This window comes from Nuphar pumila, chromosome 8 (genome assembly GCF_984573655.1).
Source record: "Nuphar pumila chromosome 8, dmNupPumi1.hap1.1, whole genome shotgun sequence".
In the NCBI taxonomy this organism is placed as follows: domain Eukaryota; kingdom Viridiplantae; phylum Streptophyta; class Magnoliopsida; order Nymphaeales; family Nymphaeaceae; genus Nuphar; species Nuphar pumila.
Genome location: NC_143256.1, coordinates 9,425,313 through 9,443,198, shown reverse-complemented (window position 1 = coordinate 9,443,198; position 17,886 = coordinate 9,425,313).

Genomic DNA, 17,886 nt, shown 5'->3' with positions numbered 1-17,886 from the left:
TTTAAATTGGTTAGAACAAAAAAATGAGGACAAAATGACCAAGATCAAAACTCATGCAAGATTTATTAAGCAAGAACAAGAAACATGGTAAAACTCATACAATCACGATTTTTAGATGTTCTAAACATATTTACAATATCATACAATACATCTTTGATCATATTTAGGCTAATCTTACTAAAATATTAACAAACATAATCCAAAAATCATAAAACCTTCATGAAATATCTCGAATACGATTTCATCTATGCAAGAATCATAAGAGACATAAAAATAACATGAAATCATGGATTATTTATGCAATAACATGGTGTTTATTCATGATATACATGTTATAATCTACCATATATGATCAGATTAACATTCTTTATCATAAAACATCAAAACCCTAAAATATTTTTTTGCAAAACCTTTTTCAAAATGATTTTCGCGTATTTTTAACTAAGATGTATGCAAGAAACATATTTATAGCATCAAGATCCATGAAAAAACACACAACAATATCCTTCTATATTCATTACATATGCTAAACAATCCAATAAAATGCAGATCTAACTATCCAATAAAATGCAGATCTAACTATTCAATAAAATGCAAATCTATATTTTTCTCAAAAAAAAAGTCAACCAAATTTAAGAAAAACATGAAAAAAAACCTTAAAAAACTGAGTTAACTGAAAAAGTGGTTAGCTGATCAATATGGTCAATTTATTAGTCTATGACACTTGGTTCTATATTTTTTTTCAATAAAACATAATTTTTTAAGCCTTTTATATTTATGAAAATCTTAGATTGATGATTTTTAAATCTTATAAAACTCTATACATATATGGGAAGTTGATTCTTATATAATCAAGCATGTAGAACATAATTATATGGTCACATTTAAGGAAAACATGAAAAAAAAAACTTCAAAAGCCTGTTAGATAGAAAAGTGGTTAGTTGTTATCACCTTTATATATATATATATATATATATATATATATATATTTACTAGAAGAATAGCATGTTCACACAAACAGACCATAATATACTAGAAGAACAGCTCGCCCTCAAAGATAGACCACAAATTTCAGCATAAGAGTACGTATGGTTGCATCTCATGTGATTTGGAATCACATGAGATTTAGAAAGTAAATCTTATTTGAGTAGTACTTCATAAACAATAAAATATAAAAAAATGGCATAAAACCCCAAAAACAATTCTCATAAAAAGTAAGTTTGACACATAACACAAATGTGAGATTTAGAAAGTAAATCTCATTTGTGTAAGTTTCACTTTCTCATGAGGTTTCATGAGATTTTGAAAGTAAATCTCTTTTGAATAGTATTTTTATTTTTTAAAAGCACAACAATACTCTAAGTAAACAAATCTTACTATTCATTACGGAAGACAACTTTCTAAATCTCCACGGATAAAACAAACCAAAAATCAAAATCTACCCAAATTCCCATTTTCCCTACCAATAATAATATTAACATTAACCAATGCTATGAAAACCATTTAGGCATAGAGCTCCACCAAAAAATTGAAGCGAGGAGTAAAGCATAAGCCTCAATTTAAAAAAAACTTAAAATAAAATCGTTTAACAAATATATAAAACTATAAATAAAAAAAAGAAATACAACATAATCTTTAATAAACAAATATCATACAACAGATCATAAAAGTGCTTCAATCACTTGTAATGACCATAATCAACGTAATCAAACAATTTGCACCAAAGCAAAAATGTAATGACTATATTAGCATATGAACCTTGTCGCTCCCAAGAAGATTAGTGACCAAAGACAGAGACACGGGAGAGAGAGAGAGGAAGATAGAGAGAGGGCAAGATATACAGAGAGAGAAAGAGGAAGACAACAAGAGAGGGAGAGATATAGATAAAGGGAGAGCGAGAGAGGGAGACATAGAGAGCGAGGGACAGACATAAAGAGAAGGAAGAGACTTATTGAGAGAGGGAGGGCAACACCAAAGGGAGACAACAAGAGGGAGGAGGGTGAGAGACGAGAGAGAGAGAGAGAGATGAGAGGTCGAGGGCCTAATCAATCACCCCCCCCCTTTCTTTTTGGGTCAAATGAGGGCTTTGACCCCCATTTGACTCGTAAAAAATGAGGCACATGAGGTGTATGCCTCATAGCTTACGAGGCGTGCAACTCAAGTTCAAAAGGATAGGGATGGCAGTGAATCAGGGAAAATAGTGCCCCACCTCGCCTTGCCCTGTTTGGATTGGATACGGAGGACATGAAACAGGGATGGAGGTGAGGATGAAGTTAAAATCAAAACTCGTGCAGGGATGGAGGTGGTGATGCGCTTTCTCCTGCCCTGCCCCATCTTCGATCCTCATTAGTAAAACAACTAAAATGTCTTTAGGGATGGTAGTGGACCAAGGAAAAATGGGGACCCTCCCCGTCTTACCTCGTTTGGACCAAGGATGGAGGACATGAAACGGGGATAAGGGTGGAGATCGAGGTTAAAATCAAAACCCGTGCGAGGATGAAGGAGGGGATGGAGAGCAGAATTTTGAGACAGGTCAGGGGTGGAGCCCTTGTCCCCTGCCTCTGCCATCCCAATAAAAGGCCCTCCCCTTGTGGTGAGGCATGTTTTTTCCGCTTTGAGGCAGGCTTTTAACAACACTAACATTAACTAAGTTTAACCCCACCTAAAGATAAAAAAACTAGAAATAGATTGTCATATTACATCATCTCATCCCAATGCACATGTGCCATCCAAAAGGACTCAAAACCCTTTTCCCTCCTGCCAAAGAGAGATGTGATCCATTGATTTCAAACTGTAATTTAAAATGTCAAGCTCAATACCACAATGGTCGTTGCCAATACTGTTAGGATTTTATGGAACACTCGTGTTTCTTTAAGATGTTCAAGTTGTATGAAGAAAGTTATGTAAAGTCGCTTGCACTTACAGTAAAATTCGGCCTTTTTTCCTTGTGCTATGATAAGTCTTTCTTCAAATAATTTATGTTCTTAAACACCAAGCTTGAATGCAGCAAGGACATGTTCTTAAAGTTAGCAATCAACAATAGCGAAGATGTTTCCTTATCAAGACAATGTACCTTTAAATCATGTTGCCTTTTATGGGCTCACTGTTTAAGCTACCAGTACTTTTATTTCAGATAGGCTTCAACATTACCAACTCACTCTCCCTCTAACCCCGCTTTGAGGGCTGCTTTTTTTACTATTGGAGGCCACTACCACAACCCCCTGGGGGAATAGGAAGACAACACACTCTTAGCTTATAGCTGATATATGCAGTATAACAAAAGATTTTGAGAGAAGAAATACTAGTGTTATTGATAAATCAACCACTTTAGACAGTGAAATCATCCTGCATGTTCATTTCTCCCTGTCAACATTTCATTTATATATCTCTTGTTGGGCATAGAGAAGCATGGGAATCCCAATTTTGATCTTCAAAAAAGTTTTTTTTGTCCCCTCTGCCCGGCATGGTGCTTCACTTCCCGTTTTTTGAGAAGAATCGATCGACTTTAATTTGTTAGAGAATGCTCTAGCCCTTATTATCATAATCATCATCACTACGATTGATGGTGTTAATATTGTTGTTAGTATCTTTTCTGGGATAACATAAGGAATTACCTACATTACCCTACTACTTCTTTTTAATTAAAGAAAACTCTTATATGAGAGATAAAAAATCAAAATAAGGGGCGCTAATAGACTTGTAACGAGATGCTTCTGGCTCGGCTTGCCAACTATACAAATCGATCATGAACAAGTTCATGACGAGCTGAACCAAGCTGAGTCCATCAAGGCTGCGATCGACAACCTGGGTGTTTTCACTGGTAACTGCGCACCTAAGGGTTGTGCAACTATCACTTTATATATATATATATATATATATATATATATATATATATATATATATATATATAGAGAGAGAGAGAGAGAGAGAGAGAGAGAGAAATATAAAACATACCAACTTTTTATATGTTTTTTCAAAATTGTAACCTTACAGGTGTGTTCAACTTGATTGATTTACTAAAAATTGACACTTGGATCATACAACTATACCAATGCAAAATAGTAAATACCTTGCAATTAAGAGCATGCCACAAGACTCATACTTTCATGCTACAAAAAAAAATATATTATAGCAATAATTGCACTCGATTTTCAATCAGCTTCCACTCATTACTTGAGTGCCTCATTGTTATGCTGGATCATCGGATGTCCATAATTTCTACCTTGATATAAATCTTTAATTTTCGCAAAAAAAAATGAAGAGTAGCTTTGTAATTTTACTCATAAGAAAGATTTTTTTTACCTTAACCTATTTTCTTGAGTGAAAATTAGTGGAAATGTATTTTTTTTATTTTAACCCACTTCTTTGATTGAAAAAAAAGTGAAAATGCGTTTCTAATGGCCTCTAGACAAACAGAGAAGTTAGCCCTCAAAAGGTATTTAAGACTAAAAAAAATATAAATAAAAAATTATCGTTTTAAAGTATGCCGAAGGTGTATCGTACGATGCATTCTATATCGTACGATATAGGTGTGTATCATATGATACACCCGATACGAATACGATACACACTCGTATTGCAATAAAAGTATGATACACTCCTATCGCGATAAGAGTGTGTGTCATACCATAAACCCCAAAAGTAATGATATGTATTGTTACGACATGATATTGACAACCTTGGTTATTATACTAAGAGTGGTTTCAAACTTTCAATTAACTGAAAGACATGTCCATGACAAGACAATCATAGGCCTGTTACCAACATGTTCCCAAGGCTAATAAAATAAGTAAGATATAACAAAACTGACCCTACAAAATTGTGTTTAATCTGTTCTTGTGAGATAGTTGATTTACTAGAAATTTACTAAAAATATTTTATTTTAGTTTTTTTTTTTTAAAGGCAAGCTGGGGTTAGGCAGATCCCTACCAGTTAAACAACTGTACCAATGGGTTTTGAATCTGCAACGTCCCAACACATGGTGACGCGCACTATCTGCTCCTACCAGACAAACCCTACATCTTTTATATACATGAGGACACGTGATGTGGGTTGGACTCACAAGTTCAAAATTTTTTCAAAAAATAAGATATGAAGGCACGGGATTTCTTGATTTTTTTATCAATAACAAACTATTTTGATATTTTAATATAAAAAATATTTTTATTGAAAAGCATAAAATGTATTCAATTATTAAAGTAATAATAGTAATTTTCTGTGTCTGTGTCTGTGTCTGTGTCAATGTGTCAGCTCATATCACCAGGGACACTCACCTAAAATGGCGTGTGGTTGTGACTTAGCTTCTAATACGCCAATATTGAAGGGGAAAAAATGACTTTTACTTATTCTCCCTTATTTCATTGTATATATTTTATATAGTCCGGGGACAAAACCCCACCATTATCGATCGCATATCGGTTGGTAAACCCTTGAGGCCCTACCCACCGAAGAATACACTTAGCTTCGACTTGCAGCAGTGTACGCCACCTAGAGTTTCGAACTTGTGACGTTTTGACAACTTAATGACATTCATAAGTGGGCCCACCAGGTGAGCGGAAACATTGTATATGTATATTTTTTTTGAAAAGCAACCTTACCAGTTACACAACATACCCTTGGGTTTTGAAACATGGTCATGTGCACTAACAGCTCCTACCAAACAAGCTGAAAACAAACCACCCCCCCCCCCCCCCCCCCCCCCCCCGGCCCCCACACACACCACCACCACCACCACCACCACCCGTTGGTGTGATCATTGTATATTTGATAATTAAGAACCAGATTTAGACTCAAACCGTAATAAGGAGCAAAGAACGGATCGGGTTTTGTGATTTCTAGAAAGGATGACCAGTTTTAAGAATTCTATATAAGAAGCTGTGTTTTGGGGAAATTTTAGTGTCCTGCTTCTTCTGCAAAGGAAAAGAATAAAACTCGCTTTGCAATAAGTGGAGATTCCCTATGGCCCACGGTACGCTTTCTGCTTGCTAAAGCAAAAGGTGAGGCGGTGCTCTTGGTCTTGCTGCGGCCCAAGATTCTCATGAGCAGTAACCTCGTCAGTTTCTCTTATTGACATTTGCACCAAGCTACATATTTGCATTTGCTTTCATGGTTGTGATGATTCTGACTCTTCGGTCCACAAATTCTCAACGGGCATTGAGGGGGCGTTTGCCTGTAACAGAAACTGGAGGTTTTTTTTTGCAGGAACACATCCACGGGGGTGCATTTCGGCAGGCGCCACCGTGGCCAAAGGTATTCTTTTACTCACCAAAAAGGAACCCAAAATCCATGGGAACCCTCCACTTTCAGCAGAAAAGGTTTCCTTGGGAGGTGGCCGGATTCCTTTTTCGCGGAAGAGGGTGCCACAACACCCACTTCCGTGACATGCAAACGCCCCTTGAGGGTCCATTTGCATGTCACATAAGAGGAAGTCGCAGCATCTCTTCTACGGTTTTCTCTTTCACATAAACAAAATTGAACCATTCCTACAAATCACCTTGTGGTGAGGCATGCTTTTTGTGCGATGAGGTGTTTTAACTGTTGACGCCTGCACAAAAAGTTAAGACAGAAAATAACTGAAACGGTCATTTTCGGCTGATAATGGCTGATGAGTGAACCCGATCTATCATCTCTAAGACGTTCGTCTTCTCAGACGATGTCAGCCCTTGATGAGCGCAGGCCCTTCAGAGATGATGAGCAGGATCCGAATCCCAGAACAATCAACTGTGTTGATTAGCTTTTGCATTGGGGTCTCTCATCAATACCCATTTTATAGCATTAACCTTCATTAGAAAACAATTAAGATAATTGTTCCCTCCAAATGGTAAGGTTTATCCGATAAAAACACCTCTAGAAGAGTCCTTATACGTGGGTGACTCCAACATTTTCCTACTTGTCCCAGTGATAAACCCTTAACCGAATACCTTATGGGAATGACTTGATGAATAGATTGGCCTTTAAAATATATTCTATAGATCCTTAGTTAAATCTCTAATCCTTATGATATTAAAAAACAATGACCATAATGAGAATCAAAATTGTATGTGATTACTTTATTTATATGCATATGTCAAAAAAAGTTTAACAAGTCTATCCTCAATACATGTTCGGAATGCAATCCCGGTGGTAGCCCTTTAGTAAGAGGATCAACAATCATCTCTTTGGTATCAATATTAACAATATCCACTAGATGATTTTTTGTCCTTTCTTTAACAACAAAGTACTTTAATTTCATATGCTTACATGATGCAATACTTTTATTGTTATTCGAAAAAGATACTGCAGTTTCATTATCGCAGTAGACCTTCAGTGACTTCTTGATGGAATCAACCACATTTAACTGTGATATAAAGTTCTTCAACCATATGGTCTGCGAAGTAGTCTCGTACAATGCTATAAACTTTTCCTCTATGGTGTGAGCAGCAGTGGTCGTCTGCTTCCAACTCCTCCAAGAGAGCATTCCCCCAGCAAGTAGGAAGACATACCCAGTAGTAGACTTTCTACTATCAAGGCACCCTCCTAAGTTTGCATCTGAGTAGCAAATGACCTTGAGGTGATCAACCTTATGATACGTCAACATATAATCTTTTGTCTCTTGCAAATACTGCATGACTTTCTTAGCAGCCTTCCAATGAGATATGTCTGGGTTAGACTAAAATCTACCAAGCATCCTTACTGTGAAAGAAATATCTGGACGTGAACAAGTCTGTACGTATTGCAAGCTGCCAACAACTTATGCATATGGATAAGCATTCATTTGTTCTTTGTCAATATTGTTATGTGGACAATCTTTTAGGCTCAGTTTATCACCTTTTGATATGGGTGATGCACCAGGAGAACAATTCTTCATCCCATATCGCTTTAATATCTTATTTATGTAGAAACTTTGAGAGAGACCTAAAAAACCTTTTGCTCTGTCTCGACGGATCTCTATACCAAGTACATAAGCAACCTCACATATATCTTTCATGTCAAAATGTGATGTAAGAAACTATTTTGTCTATACAAGTAACTTTATATCGTTGGTTGCAAGTAGTATATCATCTACATACAACATCAATATAATGAACTTACTCCCACTTTCTTTAAGGTATATACATCGATCAATGATGTTTTCTGTAAACCCAAAAGTCACTATGACATGAAAAAATTTAATATACCACTGTCGGACGGTTTGTTTAAGTTTATATATTGATTTGTTAAGCTTGCAAACCAAATGATCATCTTCAGAGAAACCAAGAGGTTATTCCATGTATACTTCTTCATTCAGATCCTCATTGAGGAACATTGTCTTCACATCTATCTGATGTAGCTCTAAGTCATAATGAGCTACGAGGGCCAAAATTATCCTCATTGACTCCTTAGTTGAGACAGGAAAGAATGTCTCATTATAGTCAATGCCCTCCATCTAGGTGAATCCTTTAGCAACCAATCTTGCCTTATGTCTTTCTATATCACCTTTGGAGTTTCTTTTGGTCTTAAAGACTCATTTACACTCTATGGGTTTTACTCATTTAGGTAACTCGACAAGATCTCACACTTGATTCTTAGCCATAGAGTTCAACTCTTCTTTCATGGCTTTTATCCAGTGCAAAGATTGTTTGCTTTCAACGGCTTTCATAAAAGTCAATGGGTCATCATCTATATCTATGAAATCATCAGGCTCTTGAAGGTACACCACATAATCAGGATGTATGACATATTTTTTAACTCTTGTGGATCTCCAAACAGGGCGTTCTACAGGTTCAGATTGAATCTGTTCATCTTCTTTGTGCTCTTCTACATTATCCATAATGAATTCATTTTGGATTTATGCATCAACAACAGGGTGATCAGCCGCATCAACATCAAGGATAATAATATGGTATCTCTCAGTGTTTTCCTCAACAAGTAGTGAGACTGAATCATGTATTTCCTCAAAACCAAGATTTTGAAGTGCACTTAATCTGACTGAACCATCTTCAAGGAATTTTGCCTTAGTCGTTTCAACAATCTGTGGTAAATGAGATGGGCAATAAAACTTGTATCCTTTTGATCTTTCTAGATAATCAATGAAATATCCGTTGGTTGTTCTTAGATCAAAGGCTTTAATGTGGGAGTTATACAACTTAGCCTCTGCAGGGCATCCCCATATGTCTATATATGACAGTGATGGTTTTCTACCTATCCACAACTCATAGAAAATTTTAGGCACAGATTTCATAGAAACCTTATTCAAAATATGCACAGCAGTCCTTAAGGCTTAACCCACAACTTAATGGGAAGTGTTGAATAATTCAACATGGCTCTAACCATTTCTTTAAGCATATGATTTTTTCTCTCAGCTACACCATTTTGGTAGGGACTACCAGGCATGGTATACTGAGACACAATGCCTTCCTCTTTGAGAAATCGCGCTAATGGATTTTCTTTTTGCTCCATCTTAATAAACCTACCATAATATTTGTCACTTCTATTAGACCTGACTATTTTAATAACTTTATCGGTTTGTTTCTCTACTTTTTTAAAATTTTTAAATATTTAAAAACTATCAGATTTTTTATAAATCAAGTAGAGATACATATACCAAGAATAATCATCAATAAAGGTGATAGAATATCTTTTGCCTGTGTAACATGGGCTAAATGGTCCACATACATTCGTATGGACTATTTTCAATATTTCACTACTACGTTTGGCATCCTCTTTATATGTGCTTGTTTGCTTAGTTTTTATGCAATCAACACATGGGTCATTGTCAGTAAAATCTAGAGATTTTAAAATCCCTTCATTTACGAGTCTTTTTATTTTCTTTTCATAGATATGACTCAACCTTTAATGCTAAAGCATGTAGGACTTATCATTAATCATGCTACGTTTATTCTCAACCAACGCGTATTCAAAAGTCAAAAACTCCTAAGTTTGGATCTTTACGTTTAATTTATACAAACCATCATAAACAAAAGCAGAATCAATTTCAATTGAATTTTTGTACATGAATAACTTAGAGTTTTCAAATTTAAAATAATATCCAAATTTATCCAACTTTGAAATTGAAATCAAATTTCTACTATATGATGGAACATAAAAAGCATCATGAAGATCCAAATCTACGTCGGTATCTAAAATGATCTTGTAGGTCCCAACACCTTTCACATGCGAACGCATCTTGTTTCCCGAATAGATGTTCTTCTCATGCATTGTTGGTTCTCTTCTGTTCATGAACGACTGTAAACAGTTGGTAATATGAACAGTAGCACCAGAATCAATCTACCAGCTATTTTCAGAAATATATAATAAATTATATTCATGAGAAATAAATGATAAATTATCTTTCTTTTCTAACCATTTCTTATACTTTATGCAATTTATCTTCCTGTGTCTCTTCTTCTTGCAAAAGAAACACTTCATGAGAGCAGAATCGGGTTGCTTGCTCTGAAATGACTTTTCACCTGCTGACTTCTTCCTAGCATTTTTCTTTGGTCCTACCTTGGATCCATGGGAAGTCATATGTGCACTTTGCACCTTCTCTCTTTTCAATCTCTCTTCTTCCTCAACATACTTGGACATAAGTTTATTGAACGTCTATTCATTATTATGTGTGTTGTAAGAGATCTTAAAAGGACCATATTCCGTAGGTAGGGATGCCAAAATTAAATGCATTAGGAATGAGTCAGAAATTGTCAACTTCATGTTATTTAGCTGGGATGCTATGTTCCTCATTTCCAAAATATGTTGGCGAATATTACTTCCTCTAGAATACTTCATAGATATGAGTTTTGACATTAGGATACTGGACCTGGGCTTATTCGAACTGACAAATTGTGTTTCAATGGCACTCAGAAATTCTTTCATTGTCCTGCATTGCGGAATAGCACTGCGAATATTCTTAGCCATCTTAGATTGCAAAAGCAATAGGCTAAGTCTATTCGAGCGCCCTCACTTCTCAAAAGCACTTTTTTGTTCAGTAGTGCTTTGATCTGTCAGGGCAGCAGGTTCATCCTTTCTTAAGTCTAAATTCAAATTCATATACCCTAATGTGAAAATGATAATTTCTTTCCAATCACTAAAATTAGATCCATAAAGAAAAAGGATAGAACTCGAGCCATCTAAAATCACAGAACCAGAAACTGCATGGCAAAAGACATGTATCAAAATGAAGCATATATCAGACAAACTTGATGAAAAAAACAATAAATAAAAAGCCCTTGATATGCTTGTTTTTTGACAAGTGTAGGGGGTCATCGAAGTCTTACTTTGGTAAGAATTCTGACACATGTAATCACTATGCCTACCGACCAAAGCTGGTAAAACTAAAGCTTACGTGAAGCTAGACCATCAACACATGGCACATTTGGATACACATGCACAATGTATCTCAACACACTTGCTTTATTTTACCCTACTTAAATTCCAAACACGATGAAACTCTCTTTGGGTTGCTTCATCATTTCATGAATTTAAGTACAACATTAATATTGGATAAAACTGTATGATAGAACAAAAATTAACAACATACATGGATCCAATTACTCTGGTAACAAAAATTCACTAAGTTATCTAACTATCCATGATTCTAATATCAGTCATACATAATGCATGCATAATCACAAATAAAATGCACGAAAAATATCAAAAACAAGCTCAAATAGGTAAAATCTGGGGTCCTCAAGATGAACCGGATTGAAAATACCCTGAATCGGTCTAAAACAGCCCTGAACCAGTCATCAAAGGGTCCAAACCGGTTCTGAACCTTATGAACTGGTGCCAAGTAGGAACAAAAGTTCATAAAACCCTATAATTGTATGCCAAAATCCATGTATCTTCATATATTTATGAAAACAGGGTCTTAAAATCTCAGAACCGATGAAAAACCGGTCAAAATGGCTTTGAGCCGGTCTAAAAAAGGGTCGTATCAGTTCCTGATCCGGTTAAGGTGTAAACAGTATCTGGACCCTGTCATGGATCCAATCTAGTTCAATCTGGACCCGGATCTGACCTGGTTCAAACTGGACCCAGGTCAGACCCGATCCAAAGTTGTATCTAGATCTGACCCGATTCAAATAGGATCTGGACCTGACCCGATCCAAAGTTGTATCCGGGTCTGACTCAATCCAAAACAGGATCCTGGCCGGACCCAATCCACACAAGTCCCGGGTCTGACCCGATCCACATAGGATCCGGGCCTCACCGGATCACACCCAGACCCTGTAACCATATGGGTCCGGATCTGATCCGGGGATCGGCAGGACCTAGTTCCAGGCAGACCCGATCCACCCATATGGGTTTGGATCGGGGTCAGACCCATTATCGGGTTGATACACTGATCCGACCTGGCATACAGCATAAGAACCAGGACGTTCTTTCCGTTTCTAAGAAATTGAAGGAATTCAATTTTCTCAGAAACAGAAATGTTGCTTCACTGGCGACCCACGTCACCTACCAACGCCAAACACAGGCGACTGGCCGAAAAGCTGCCAATGGCAGCAACCCCCATCGAACACCGACAACTATTCCCACCCCACCCAACGGTAGAGGGGAACAAGAAGGGGGCTCGCGTGACGCCGGACAGATCACAACATTGGTGAAATGGCCGCCGAAGACCGCCTCTTTTCGGCGACACACCCATGGTATCCAACAGTCGGCGGCGATGATCGATCCATCGGCAGACCCTGGCGTCGGCAAAAACTCCTGCAATCCGATGGTCACAGGATAGAGAAACGGGGGTTTTCGAATGTTGCATGTCGCCGAACGGTGACATCCCACGGCAACCCTAACGCCGGCAGACCATCCTGCAACCCGACGGTGCAGGTAAAATCGACCCTCTCTTTTTTTATATAAAATAGAGGGTCACAAGGACAGTCGTCGCCACCAACGGCCAGCCGAAAGGCTACCGACGATGGCGACCCCCCCCCTGAGGTTTCTGATGGTGACAACATCAGCACGGTAGTTGCAGGCACCTTCCGGCCAAAAAAAATGTCGACGATGGTGACCTACATCCGCCCTTCCGGATCACCGGTGATGACCCATGTTGTCGAGGGACTTCACCGGCAAGGATGTCGGCGAAGCGGCGACCCAATGGCTTCCTTCTTTCTGGCGAAACACAGTGGTGATGCCTTCCCTTAATGGCCATTGCTACAACTCTGGCAAAAAAAAAAAAATTTTTGTTGTCGCCCCACGACAACAGTTTTCCAGAAATTCAGCATTGCCATCATCTGTCGCTATTTACGATAGACTGCCGGAATGATCGGTGACCCATGTCACCCCACAATGACATGCGGTCAACGGTATTGGTGTGTGGTCTGAATCCAGAAAATGCCGAAAGGGCCAACTTGCACCCACACGCAGCGGAAGCGTGACGTGGGCTCATAACCCAATGTTGGAGCTTGCACAAAAAGATGAGATGAAAATACCTAAAGCGACCATGTTCGTCTGATAATGGCTGATGAGTGAACCCGATTTATCGTCTCTGAGACGTTCATCTCCTCAGTCGGTCGCAGCCCTTGATGAGCACAAGCCCTCCAGCGACGGTGAGCAGGATCTGAATCCCAGAACAATCAACTGTGTTGATTAGCTTCTGCATTGGGCTCTCTCATCAATACCCCTTTTATAGCATTAACCTTCATTAGAAAACAATTAAGATAATTGTTCCCTCCAAATCGTAAGGTTTATCCGATAGGGACACCTTTAGAAGAGTCCTTATAAGTGGGTGACTCCAACATTAACAACACTAATGTTAACTAAGTTTAACTCCACTTAAAGATAAAAAATCTAGAAATAGATTGTCATATTACATCTCATATCCCAACGCAAGTGTCATCCAAAAGGACTCAAAACCCTTTCCTTTCCCCCTGGAGAGAGATATGTCCATTGATTTCAAACTGTCAAACTAATACCACAGTGACCGTTGCCAATATTCTTAGGATTTTATAGGACACGTGTTTCTTTAATTGTACATGATTAAGATGTTCAAGTTGTATGAAGAAAGTTATGTTAAGTCGTTCACTTCCATTTATCACAGGCCTTCTGTAAAATTCAGTCTTTTTCCATGTGCTATGATAAGTCTTTTTTAATAATTTATGTTGTCCCTAAACACTGAGCTTGAATGCAGCAAGGACATGTTCTTAAAGTCAGAAATTATCAGTAGTGAAGATGTTTCCTTGTCAAGACAATGTACCTTTAAATCATGTTGCCTTTTGTGGGCTCGCTGTTTAAGCTACCAGTACTTTTATTTCATGCACGTTATCCACTACCCATTTTGTATACGCCGCAAGGTTACCAATTAACTTTGCCTCTGCCTCTGCTTTGAGGTCTGATCTCTCTCTCTCTCTCTCTCTCTCTCTCTCTCTGTGTGTGTGTGTCTTCTATTTCTGGTAGCACCTCCGCCTCCTTTTACTACTGGAGGCCACTACCACAGCCCCCCTTGGAGGAATAGGATGATGACACACTTTTAGCTTATAGCTGATATATATAGTATATCAAAAGATTTTGAGAGAAGAAAGACTAGTGTGTTATTGATAAATCAACCACTTTCGATGGCGAAATCAAGATCCTACATGTTCATTTCTCTCCATTTACAACTCATTTCTACATCTATCGTTGGGTTTGAAGAAGCATTGAGAACCCCAATTTTGACCTTCAGAGCAGTTTCTTTTTTCATCCCCCCATCTGGCATAGCGCTTCGCTTCTGGTTCTTCAGAAGAATCAACTGACTTTAATTTGTTAGAGAATGCTCTAGCCCTTATTATCATAATCATCATCAATACTATTAATGGTGTTATTATTGTTGTTTGTATCCTCTCTGGGATAATTTAAGGAATTACCTACATTACCCTGCATACTTCTGATTAAAGAAAACTCTGATATGAGAGAAAAATCAAAATAAGGGGTGCTAATCCTTCAAAAATTTTGTGGGAGAGAGACCAAATGAACTATTCACCTATTAACAATATATGGGATATCATTATCAGCAAATTGGTTGATTTTACCAACATTAAACAGAAAAATTTGGAACCTTTATGTTAGCTAAGACACTTTATGATTCAACCAGACCGCGCTGCACTCCATATATGCATGGACCTTCAGTCCCCGTTGATATTTGGAGCTTCAGAACATCCTGGCCTTAGTTTTGGGTCTGTAACTGCATTGGCTTTGTAGGAAAAGCAATATTTGAGTCACAGCACGACATAATTTGTTGTTTCCTTGACTTTAGTGAGTTATGATAGATTTGCAGAAGGATACTTACAGCAATTTTGTTTCAGCCATCGTCAAAGACCCTGAATAGCATCTTCACAAGAACTTGGAATGCCTTTTCATTAGCAATTAATGCACTTTTTCCACTATCATGAATAGATAGAATCTCAATTGCCAACAAAGAACGAGTAGTGCTTTTATCAGCTTCCGAAAGAGATATTGTACTATCCCATAATTTTTTATTTTGTAAATTCTAAAAAAAATGCAATATAGATGAATTTTTTATGCAATTGATGTGTCTAATCGTGTTCTTACAGTTTTTTCCAGAACGTTCTTTATTTCATCAAAATTGGAGTTGTAATAAGTTCAGAGCGACAAGTTTTGGAGGCATTTTGGTCAATTCTTGGTTGTTTGGAGGATATTTCCATCTCAAAGAACATAGGTGTCCAACCTAAAGTTGACCAAATTTGGTCAACAGCATGGGGGATACATCCAAAATTAATTGATTTGTCTGGATGGCATGTTTATAGTTTCTTGTTTTAGAGGAGCCTTAAAATGTGTTAAAATAGGCTCTTTTGGCCACAAATTGCTTTTAAAGTATAATTTGGCTATTTTGGCCGCCAACCTCAGCAGGTCAGACTTGCCAGGTTCAATTGGACCTTGCCTCATGACTAGCTTTTTTTTGACTGATTTCCTTTTTGGTCAAACCAACTAGCCCACGATTTTGGATGGTTCGGACCAGATCTGAACCACTTTTTGGCCCAAACCTAGACCCATTAGGGGCCAGATCCAAACTCACTTGTTGAGATCCTATTTAAACCCTATGAGGCCACACATGTTCCTTTTCTCTCTTGTGCTCTCTCCCTACACACTCTTTCTCCCTCTCACACTTATCTCTCACCTTCTTTCTCCCTTGCTTGATGATCCACCAGATGCTCCACTATCATCTTGGTCGAGCTACACCCTTGATGGAGGTTTGCTGCACTTGGAGTCATTGTGTGGAGGTGCCCAGTTATGTTTGGGTTGTGTTATGGTGTAGATGTTTTCATGCTCGCGAGTGGTAGCCGGGGGACGCGAGTCATGTGTGGGAGCTGTGTATAGCCGTTAGTGTTCATGGTTGAGTGTTTAGTAGACTTATACCTGTTGGATTTAGCGATTAAAGGTAGGTGCTCATTTCTCTGTTTCGTAAGTAGTGAGTATGCTAGGACTATAAGTAGTTTTTGTTGTGATGTTAGTAGAAAAACATGTGTAAAATGATATGGTGTATTGGTAGAATCGAGTTTTTCAGTGATGTTTTGGTTGTTGTGATTTGTCTGTTTGAAACACCCCTAGATGTATTGGGGTTGAATTTAATTTGAGTTGGGCACTTCAAACCTCAAGATTTTGGAGCTCAAAAAGTATAAAACCGAACTACAAGGTCTCAAAGATTGACTCTTGATGTTCAGAGGTTGACTCTTATGAAAACTTCATGTATGGTTGACCCAAGGGTTGACTCTTGTGGATCAAAAGTCGACTCCTTGGTTGAAATTTTTTTAGTTCTATGAGAGGTAGGAGAGTAGACTCTTAGAATCCAAGAGTCAACTTCCAGAGCTTGGTGATTCGACTCCTTGTTGTAAGAGAGTTGACTAATTTGTTCTAAAAATAAACTCTTGCACCTTGTGAATCAACTCATTTGGTTGTGAGTTGACTCCTTTAGTGAGTGAGTCAACTCTCGGAATAGAAGAATCGATTCTTATATGTTGTTTTAGTGAAGTTTAGCCCGAATGTCGATTCTTCAGAGAGGAGAGTCGATTCTTAGATATCATTTATGCTCTTTTAGATCAGTGTCAACTTCTGTACTCAGAAGAGTCCACTCTTCAGTGCAGTTTAGCTTGAGGGTTGACTCTTGAGCCAAAAAAGTCGACTCTTGGGCATTGTATATGCTCTTTTTAGCTTAAAGTCGACTCTTGTGCTCAGAAAAGTTGACTCTTGAGTAGGTAAAGTAATTGATATGATGAATTGTGTGCAATTTTTTTACTATTTGACTTGGGTTTTGGTGGAGCCAGCCCAAAGCTTTTGTGCACTGTTGGACTTGTGTTGTTGTATCTTTTGATATGCACTCATGTTTTTCATGAATTTTTAATTTAACTGTGTTTTTCTTAAGTTTGTGCTCAAGTTATGTTTTATGAACAAAAATAGGTCTTTGTAGCTATTAAAAAATGTGTATATGCAAATCTCTATCATTTGCTACTATATAAGGTGTTCATAAACCGGTTCTCTTTAACTATTGTAAGAACTGAAATTTGTGTAGCTCCTTTATTTTCAATGTAATGCTCTAAAATTTTAACCTTAAAATTTTAGAGAAAACCTTTTTTTTAAACAGCGGAAACAACATTTTTCTTTGGGTTAAACATTCTAAATGGGTTACAATACAATTAATTATCATAACTGAATTAAAATGTAAATATTAATATTTAATTTAGTTTCAATAATTTAAAATGCATATCAGAGTATTTTGATATCAATAATTATCTTTTTTAAAACTATCCTCAAGAAAAAAAAAGATTGGCTTTCGATGCCGCCTAAGCATTCTGTATCTGTATCCGCATCCACTTCGCAGTTTCACATCATAATTTACCTGAAACTCTTTAAAATGAGTTAGACTCATGAAAGCCTAGTAGAAAATAACATACTTTCATAAATGTATGATATCAAAATACATTCAAATACAACCTCATA